Here is a 9730-nt window from a genome sequence, read left to right as displayed (position 1 = left end):
GGGATGAGGTCTTCATCCCATGTCAGTCACTGCTCCCCAAGTTTTGCTGTGTGGAAGGAGGACACTGTTGCACTGCAGGCCTTCAGGCATTCCCAGGGTCCAAATTGTCACTGGGGAAGGTTTGTTTTTCACTCCATTTAGCAATTTTGCCCAACTGGAGCTGGTTTTAAATGATTTCAGAGTGTGTTCTTGGTACCTTCTGACCTGGCAGGATTTTGGGGCAGAGGGAATATGAGTTTTAGTGCTGTCTCATGATAGTTTCCCTGCACAAAACTGCCTGCAAGACTGGAAGCTACAGCCCTGCTCTGCCTTGCAAATCTCTTCACGCTAGCAGGGTTAGATACCAAGTTTATGGAGGCTGGAGATTTGGAATGAGCTTTGCCCAGCTCCAATTACCTCCTCCAAGGGAGTAAAGTCTGCTCTGAAACACTGGAACAAGCACCACATTTCCCTCCTGCCCTGCTGCTGGCTTGTGCCCCTTGGAATTGTCCTGGCCACCTTCCTCATGTACAGGATGACCTCTGGCTCTAATTAGTAATCAGGCTCCAACAGGTTCAAGCTGCTTTTCAACCTATTAATCCTCTGATCTGCTGCTTTGCCCTGGTCTGGTGACCTCCACATGAGCCCTGGAGCGCAGGAGCTGCCCTTTTGCTTCCCACCCTGGAGCACTGTGGGACCATCCATCCCTTGGGCATCTCCCACAGGACCATCCATCCCTGGGCATCTCCCACGGGTCCATCCATCCCTTGACACCTCCCGTGGGAACATCCATCCCTGGGCATCTTCCACAGGTCCATCCATCCCTTGACACCTCCTGTGGGACCATCCATCCCTGGGCATCTTCCACAGGTCCATCCATCCCTTGACACCTCCCGTGGGACCATCCATCCCTGGGCATCTCCCACAGGTCCATCCATCCCTGGGACGCCTCCTGCCCCGCTGCCCTCATCCGTGGCACTAGGGAAGTAGGTATTTTTTGGGAGGTTCCCCATAGATGCTGCGGTGTGAGGAGACCTCCCGGGAGCGCCGTGGCGGCTGCTCCCAGCCCTGCAGTTCGGGGCTGCGGGCACGCGAGGGTGCAAGTGCTTTTCCTATCGCTTCCCCGGGCGCTGCGGGGAGGGAAGGGGAATCATAGAATCATAGAATCACCAGGTTGGAAAAGACCCGTCGGATCATCGAGTCCAACCATTCCTATCAAATACTAAACATGCCTTTCAGCACCTCGTCCACCCGTCCCTTAAACACCTCCAGGGAAGGTGAATCAACCCCCTCCCTGGGCAGCCTGTTCCAGTGCCCAACGACCCTTTCTGTGAAGTTTTTTCCTAATGTCCAGCCTAAACCTCCCCTGGTGGAGCTTGAGGCCATTCCCTCTCGTCCTGTCCCCTGTCACTTGGGAGAAGAGCCCAGCTCCCTCCTCTCCACAACCTCCTTTCAGGTAGTTGTAGAGAGCAATGAGGTCTCCCCTCAGCCTCCTCTTCTCCAGGCTAAACACCCCCAGCTCTCTCAGCCGTTCCTCATAAGGCCTGTTCTCCAGCCCCCTCACCAGCTTCGTTGCTCTTCTCTGGACTCGCTGCAGAGCCTCAACATCCTTCTTGTGGTGAGGGGCCCAGAACTGAACACAGGATTCGAGGAGCAGTCTCACCAGTGCCGAGTCCAGAGGGAGAAGAACCTCCCTGGACCTGCTGGTCACACCGTTTCTGATAGAAGCCAAGATGCCATTGGCCTTCTTGGCCACCTGGGCCACTGCTGGCTCACGTTCAGTCGCTGTCAACCAACACCCCCAGGTCCCTCTCCTCCAGGCAGCTTTCTAGACAGACTTCTCCTAGTCTGTAGCACTGCACAGGGTTGTTGTGCCCCAAGTGCAGGACCCAGCATTTGGCCTTGTTAAACCTCATGCCATTTTGTTAAGCTTGGAAAAGACCTCTCAGCTCATCCAGTCCAATCAACACCCCAAACCCATCATGCCCACCAAGCCACATCCCCAAGTGCCACGTCTGCGTGATGAAACCCTCCAGGGATGGAGGCAGGATCACTTTCCTGGGCAGGGTGTGACCCTGCAGGGAAGATCCCCCTCTCCAGCTCTGCCGAGCACCCCCAGCCACCCAGGTCCCCCACCCTCGCCCAGAGCGTGGTGGGTGCTCGGGGCGGCACGGAACCTGCTCTGCCCTTCCCTCGCCCTGCAGCCCCGGGCATCCCCATCACCTCTGCTGGGCTCCGACCAGGCCTCCCTGCTGCCCTTCATCCTCATTTGATGATTACGCTAATGACAATTGTGGCTTAATCAGAGGGTTTTGCTTAGCTGGGCAGAAGCAGCCCCACGGCAGCCCCGCGGCTTTAATGGCACAAATCAAATTACGTCACTGGGCCGAGGCAAACTTCCCTGGTTGTTTAAAAAATCATTCATTTCCTCCGCTGTAGCCTCTAGCTGACCTCGCTTTTTAATTTTTTAATTGTTTTATTTGCATGCCACGCAGAGGACCTGACTCTGACCTCCTCAGGATGGCTCCGGCGGGCGGCAGAGCGGCCAGAGCCCAGCGAGATTTACATTAATTCTCCTAATGAAGACGACAAGCCCTATAGAAATTATGTTATACAAGGAAAAACAAAATGACCTGGAGGCAGTAGGAAGCTGTAACTACTGTTGGTCCTTGGAGCCAGTGCCTGGAGGAGCGAGCCGGCTGGGCAGGCACTCCTCTGCTCTTACCTGAAAGTCACTTGGTCTGCACGGGCTCGCAGGGGTCGTGGAACCATGGAGTGTCCTGAGCTGGACACAAGGATCATTGAGTCCAGCTCCTGTCCCTGCACAAGACAACCCCAGTGATCACACCACGGGGCTGAAGGTGTTGGACAAATGGCTCTGGAATATTGTCAGGCTTGATGCCATGACTGCTTAGAAGCGTTTATCTGAATTCCTTTTGGGGCTGTGGAAATGCATTAAGAGCTGGAGCTGGTTTCGTGTTGATTATAGATACTAAAGTGATGGCAATTAAAAAACATACTAACACTCCTGATTTTCTTGAGATGTGGGAGTTGTCAAGAGGTGAGATGCTTCCTCATCTCTCCAGGCTTGCCTGCTCCACCCCAGGAGCTCACCTGTCCCTGAGCTCATCCAGCACCAGCTGGAGAAAATGAAAGGCTTATTTGACTTCATTCACTGATAATAACTCCATCTCCCCCTGTTTCAGGCTGCTTCCAACCCCAAGACACTGCTCGCCAGGCAGGGGGCAATTGCTGACCTGGTTCCTGAGCTTTGTTTAATCCAGCTGATCCTCCCAGAGCCACGAGGTGGGGAAATTTGTTTTTGGGTTGCGGTGTGTGCGTTAATTAGGGAGATGATGACTGGAAACATCCAGAGCGAGTTGGAGCCTGCAGGAAAAATATTTAGCCCAAGGAAAAGTTAAATCTTCCTTTTTTTTTCCCCCTTCCCAGCTGTTGAGATCTGACTTTTTAAGGTAATTAGCGAGGGTTTATTTGTTAATCAGTCAGTCATACTTATATGCTTACTTTGGGGTTTTATCTCATGCTCCTAAGTGCACATCGCTTCTGATCATGAGCTTCATTTTTGACGTGGGAGATCCCTCTCCCGGATGGCTATGGTGCTGGCGGTGCTACCCTTCCCGTGCCCGAAGAGCCACTTCTGCTGCAGGCTCTACCTGCAGCCCAACTGCATCCCAAGATCCAGGAGCAGCTTCGCTGCGTGGATCTCTCAGAGTCTGCCCAGGGTGGGACTGATCACCCCCAGCCCTTGCTGTGGATGCACAGGGTCAGGGCCAGCCTCCCAAACGGTGGTGCTGGTGCAGTGATGTCCACAGCACTCCTGCCCTCCCCGTGTCGCAGCGTGGAGCTGGATAAGCTCTCCCCAAAACTCCTGTGGCCTTGGCGAAAGGACCTGCTGGGGAAAGCTGCTCCAGGCTGCACCAGCATCAGTCCAACCTTGTGAGGATCAGTCCAGCCCTACACTGGCCACAGTTCAATCCTGCACGAGCATCCATCCAGCCCTGCACGAGCATCCATCCAGCCCTGTGAGCATCCATCCAGCCCTGCATCAGTATCCATCCAGCCCTGTGTGTATCCCTCCAGCTCTGCACCAGCATCAGTCCAGCACCGCAGCTGTTCCCGTGGCCACCCCGATGGGCCATGACCTGAAAACCCACCGGTTGTGGGAGGTGCCAAGCCAGGACTCTCCTCTCTGTGATCCTCGTGGCATGCATTTTTAAGCAATACACTTTACTGTCTACAATAATGATTTGTTGCTTGTAAAAGCACCGTGATTAACTACAGTTTAGCCTCCTGGTTTCATGTCTTATCATGTTTCATCTCACACAAAAGACATTTACAGTCTATTTTCAACTTCAAAGCAAATGCTTCTTGCGTGAGCATTAAGGAAGGCAAATATTTAAGCAGAACCTGTATGGTATTAGCGTCTCTCGGTGTTCCCTGCTGAGTGAGGATTGATGGCTGCCTCAAAAGGCAGGTTTTTCCTATTGTTTTATGCACCAGTGATTAATATTTCATGTTCCCACTGTTTTATGTTTGCTGGCTGGCACTGGCTACCATGACAGTGCTTTCTTCATGTCTTACATGTCCAGCTTTTATGCTCTTCAATATAGGAAGTGTGACTCTTGGCAGGGTCATTTGGTCTTATTGAAGCCTCCTGTCTGAGATGTTTGAAAGAAGCTCATCTTGACAGCAATAGGGCTGATGGCGTGTCCTCCTCCTGCACCAATACCTCTGTCCTGTTGCCTCATGATGCTCTGACCCAGAGAGGAGCCGTCTGCTGCCCCAGCTCTCAGGTGGGTGCTGTGTCCCTCCCCACCTGGCCGTGAACCTGCTGGGATGGGGACAATGGGGACAGCACCATGGGGACTGGATCCTGCAGGAGCAAGAGGGTGAGGCTGAGTCCTGCCCTGCTGCAGCCCTGCAGGGGATATGGACCAGGGCGAGAAGCTGCTCCTGTCCCCAGTACCACCCTCTGCTTGGTGCCTGCACTGCACCAGCATCACCCTGAGCCTGTCTCGGTGCTGCCACCACCACCCATGCCACCCTGGCGGGATTTACACCGGAGGAACAAATACTGCGTTTGCACTGGGCTCCCCAGTGCTTCTTGCAGAGCAACCTGCTCCCCCCGCTAAAACCTCCAAATTTCCCAGCCAGCCTCGTCAGGACAGGGTGAAAACAGCCCAGGACCAAATTCCTCTGCTTTGAACATGATGACATGCTGGCGTGCATTCGTCTGAACACTAAACATATTAAGTCCAGGAACTGCAAGGGACGGCTCTGCTTATCATCCAGCTTGGAGTTAATATAATTCAATTAGCGTGAACAGTAAATATAGCTCGTTTTAATTTAGATGGAGGGGTTGCTGCAGCTCGATCCTTTAATTTCAGGAGTAGGGAAGCCGTGGGCAGACTGCCAAGAATTTCTGCAAGCCCCACATTTTCTCTGGGGCCACGGGCTCTGGCTCCGGGTGTTCCGCAGCAGCGTGGAGGCCAACTCCGAGGAGCTCATGTGCCCAGCGAGCAGCACCCAGTGAGGGGCTTGTGGAGGGACAAGGAGGAAATGATGGGTTTGAACTGCACTGTTATTAGATGAAAAATCACAGAATGGTTTAGGATGGAAAGGATCGTGATGGTCATCCAGTCCAATAGAAGCAGCAACATCTTCAACCAGATCAGGTTGCTCAGAGCCCCATCCAGCCTGGCGTTGAATGTCTCCAGGGACGGAGCCTCCATTCCCTCTCTGGGCAACCTGGGCCAGGACCTCACCACCCTCAGCTTGAAAAATTTCTTCCTAATATCTAATCTAACTCTGTCCTCTTTTAATTTAAGACCACCACCCCTTGTCCTATTGCTACAAGCCCTCCTAATAAGTTTTTCCCCATCTTTCTTATCAGCCTCTTCGAGTATGGAAAAGCCACAATAAGATCTCCCTGGAGTCTTGTCTTCTAACGTGTGGAAAGCCACTGGGAGGGAAGAAGCGACGCAGTCTATTTAAAGAGAAGATCAGCTCGGGAGGGATGCTGGAGCCATGTGTCTTCAGGGCTGGGCCACATTCTTCAGAGATTATTTTAAATGCGTGCATCTTTTCTGCATCACAGTCTATCTTTGTTCCCCTCTGACGTCTTGAGTCAGGGCTGGTATTTAATGGCCGGGGCTGCGCCTGCCAGCAGCACGACAGCTTGGCTGGCAATTAACTTCTCTGCGCTTTCAAAGAAATCTCGCAAGCACAAAATTCAAAGGAAGAGATCAAACTAGTTAATCTCAGATTAATTTAAGCCACTGGCTCTGGCGAGTGAAGCATCAAGGCTCTGACAGGGCTGTAAGGCAGGCAGGAGGTGCTGCTTCTCCCAGCCATGTCCCGTGCCTGTCTGTCTGTCCAGGCATGGCGACATAGAATCATGGAATGGTTTGAGTTGGAAGGGACCTCAAAGCCCATCCAGCCCCACCCTTTCCATGGGCAGGGACACCTCCCACTGGATCAGGGGCTCCAAGCCCCATCCAACCTGGCCTTGAACCCCTCCAGGGATGGGGCAGCCACCACTGCTCTGGGCAACCTGGGCCAAGGCCTCCTCAGGCTTATCATGAAGAATTTCTTCCTACTGTCTTATCTAAATCTTCCCCCTTCCAATTTAAATCCATTAAACCATTAGAATTGTTACGGCTGGAAAATGATCTCTAAGGTCGTCATGGCATGGCACAGTGGCTTCCTGACATCTGTCCAGATGAGGTAGCCCTGGCTGTGGTGCTTTCCATCCACCCATCCTCGATGGCAGGACAGAAATCAAGACGCATGCTCTTTTCCTGGGAAATCTGGCTTGAAGCAAGCGGAGTTTGTGGGTGCAAGTGCGCAGGAGCGCACATGATATGAGGTCGGTGATGGGTCATGGGCTAATGAAGCTCATGCAATACATCCTTCTCCACCGTCCAGGCCAAGCAGAGTGTTTTCTATCATCTCTCCTGACATTACCACATAACAGAGATTGCACTTAATTAAAATAGCTCATTTAACTGATGGCTTTTAAGATGTAATACTGGAGATCGTCGGCTTTTCCTGTCCAGCCCACGCACAGCAGAGGGATGGCAACAAGCAGGCACAGCTGCTCCGGTGGGATGCGAGGGACACTGGTGGGGACTGGCCTGTGCTGCTCCAGCTCAGATAGTGCTAAGTGGAAACAGGTACCAAGGGATCATGGGTTTGCTGCTCAAATAGCTTTTGAAACTCCTGTGTTGCCCATCCGACCCTTTTCATCCCCCAGTTCATCCTTGAGGTGAGGCAGAGGCTGGAAGCCCCCATGGGGCTGCTCCAGGTGGTCCCATTGCCCCACAGCTCTGTGGGATGGGAGCTGGAGGCTCTGCTGGTGCCGCTGGTGGGCTCAGCCTCGTCCATGCTCCCTGGCATGAGTCCAAGGTGAGGAAACACCCTCTTCTGTTGCATTGCCAAGAAGATCTTATCTTTCTCCACTGCTCAAGGTCCACAGCCTTGAGGTTCATAACGCTAGCTGCATCCACCTCCCCACCTCTTTAAAGTTTGCTGCAATTAATGACCTGCTAAAAAGCAGCCAGTTCAGTTCTTAATGTTAAAGACATCCTTTCCCAACCCAGAAATGCTAGGTGATGGGCATGGAGAGCTCAACCTCCTTGTAATGTCGCTCTGCAGAGCTGGATGCATCGGTCAAGGTGTAAGGCTGTGGGATCCTGGGGCAGAGAACCCTACAGAAATGAGGTCTCACGGGCCTGATCCTGCCTGCACAGCTGATGGGTGAGCACGGGGCAGGGCTGAGCTGCTCCACCTGGCTGAGGCACCACCCAGAGCAGGGCTTAAAGGAGGGAGCAGCCAGTCCTGACCCTTCTGCAGTTTGAGGCAGGGGCTACTGGGTGCCTTGGTCAGTACTGTGATCCTAAAAGCAACTGGACAGAGGTCACTAGAGTCAGAAGGAGCAAATCCTCCACCTGGCAGCTCTGTTTGGTGAGTGGATGCTTCAGCTAAATGCATCAAAGCCCCAGAACCTGACTTGAATGTTAACCCTGAGCTCTGTCCTCATCTTACATACTTAATTGTGTATTTAAAAAATTCAACAAGAGATGCTGCTTAAATGCTAGTGAACATTGGGGTGAAATGCTGACTGTGTGGTGGGAGCTGCAGTGCAGAACACTCAGTCTGGGTAGTGGAGTGTGGAGATGCTGCTCAGCAGGATTCCTGCACCCTCTGCCCCGAATACACCCACAACCCAAAAGAAGTACCCTCTTTGTGGGTGCCCAAGTCTTTCAGAGAGCTGTGAGCCCAAGCAAGCCCTGGGAAACTGTATTCCTGGAGCTTTTGCCAGTCCCTGGTGGCACCCGTGGGGTTGGTGGTGGGCTGCCAGGGGAGCTGCAGCTCTCAGCTGGGTTTCCCATGGCAAGGATGCAGTTGTGGTCCCTTGGGCTCTTTGTGATGGGTGGTGGTTGGTGCAGCCCAGCCTGCCAGAGGGGCATGTTCCTGAGGCTGAAGGAGGCCCCTTGCAAAGCTGGGTGGCTGCTGGGGCTCCTGTGTCTCACAGGCTGTGATTTGCTTGGGTTGGGTTGCTGTCTACCTTGTTCCACTTCAGCCTGGAAGTACAGCAGTTGTGAGGGGAAAAGAAAAACCCAGTGATTGTGTATTCCTGCATAACCAGCCTCCCTACGGCAGCATCCTGCACACCGCAGACCCTGGTGCTGCGCATCCCAACTGTGCTGGGACACAGAAGCCACCTAGGTGCACGTGGGGATTTCTTGGCACTGGTGTTTGCACGGTGGGAAAAGAGAAGCCTGGAGTGTTTCTTGTTTCCCAGGAATTCCCTGGGAGCTGGGCCGCTGATGAGGAGTGAACACGAGATGAATGCCTCTGCCTCGGTGCAGATTAAACTTGGGAAATAACGCAGGGCTGTAATTTGCCGATACATGCCGAAGGGCGAGACGGATCGTGTCTCGATTACAGCTGCTTGTGTGCGTGAGTCGCTAAAATATGCAAGGTATTCATTTTGTTTTTGTGTTTGAAGCTGGCACGGGATCCCGATCGAACCCGCGCCGTGGACACGGGCTCTCGGGATGCAGCGTGTGCTCGCAGACAGCCCGTGTCAAGGCTCCGCTCAGATCTCCAGCTCTCGTCCTGAGTTGAACCTGTTCCTAGGCTTGTGTGGGTCACTGTCAGGAGCAGGATTGGCTTTGCCCAGTATCGTGCAGGATCTGAATTTCTGCTTTGCCTGAGAGCAGGGGAGAGTTGGGATCCCAGCATCCTGCAGAGGTGGAAGTGATTTCCCTGAGAACTCAACCTCAGCCAGGCTGTGAGGGCCTCTTGAGAACCCCGAGGTGTCCCAGCACCTTGGGGACAGGGCTGGCCGGGGTCCTGCTCTGCCCAGGGAGCCACTGAGCTCCATCCCGGTGCCCACCAGGAGAGCTCTGGCTGCAGGGCTCCAGCCCACAGGGAGCCTGAATGAATGCAAACCATAAAGAGGTCTGTAAAATTAGCAGCTAATTAGCAGTGACTGAGCTGGATGTCACTCCACTCTGCTGCTCCACGTGGGGACATGAGGACGGATGCATGTGTGACGCTGTTTTGCTCTCTAGCCTGAGGCGTTTTCGTGGGCTTGTAACCCGTCACTACTTTCTTATTGCAAAACAGGGCAAACCAAGCAATTTGTTGCTACAAATGATAAGAGCAAGTAGAAACACTTCCCATCCGAGCTCTGGCATCATCTGCCTCCTGGTGCTCCGTC

This window comes from Phaenicophaeus curvirostris, chromosome 16 (assembly GCF_032191515.1).
Source record: "Phaenicophaeus curvirostris isolate KB17595 chromosome 16, BPBGC_Pcur_1.0, whole genome shotgun sequence".
Classification (NCBI taxonomy): Eukaryota; Metazoa; Chordata; class Aves; order Cuculiformes; family Cuculidae; genus Phaenicophaeus; species Phaenicophaeus curvirostris.
The sequence above is the reverse complement of the archived record's forward strand: the minus strand, read 5'-3'. Positions refer to the sequence as shown.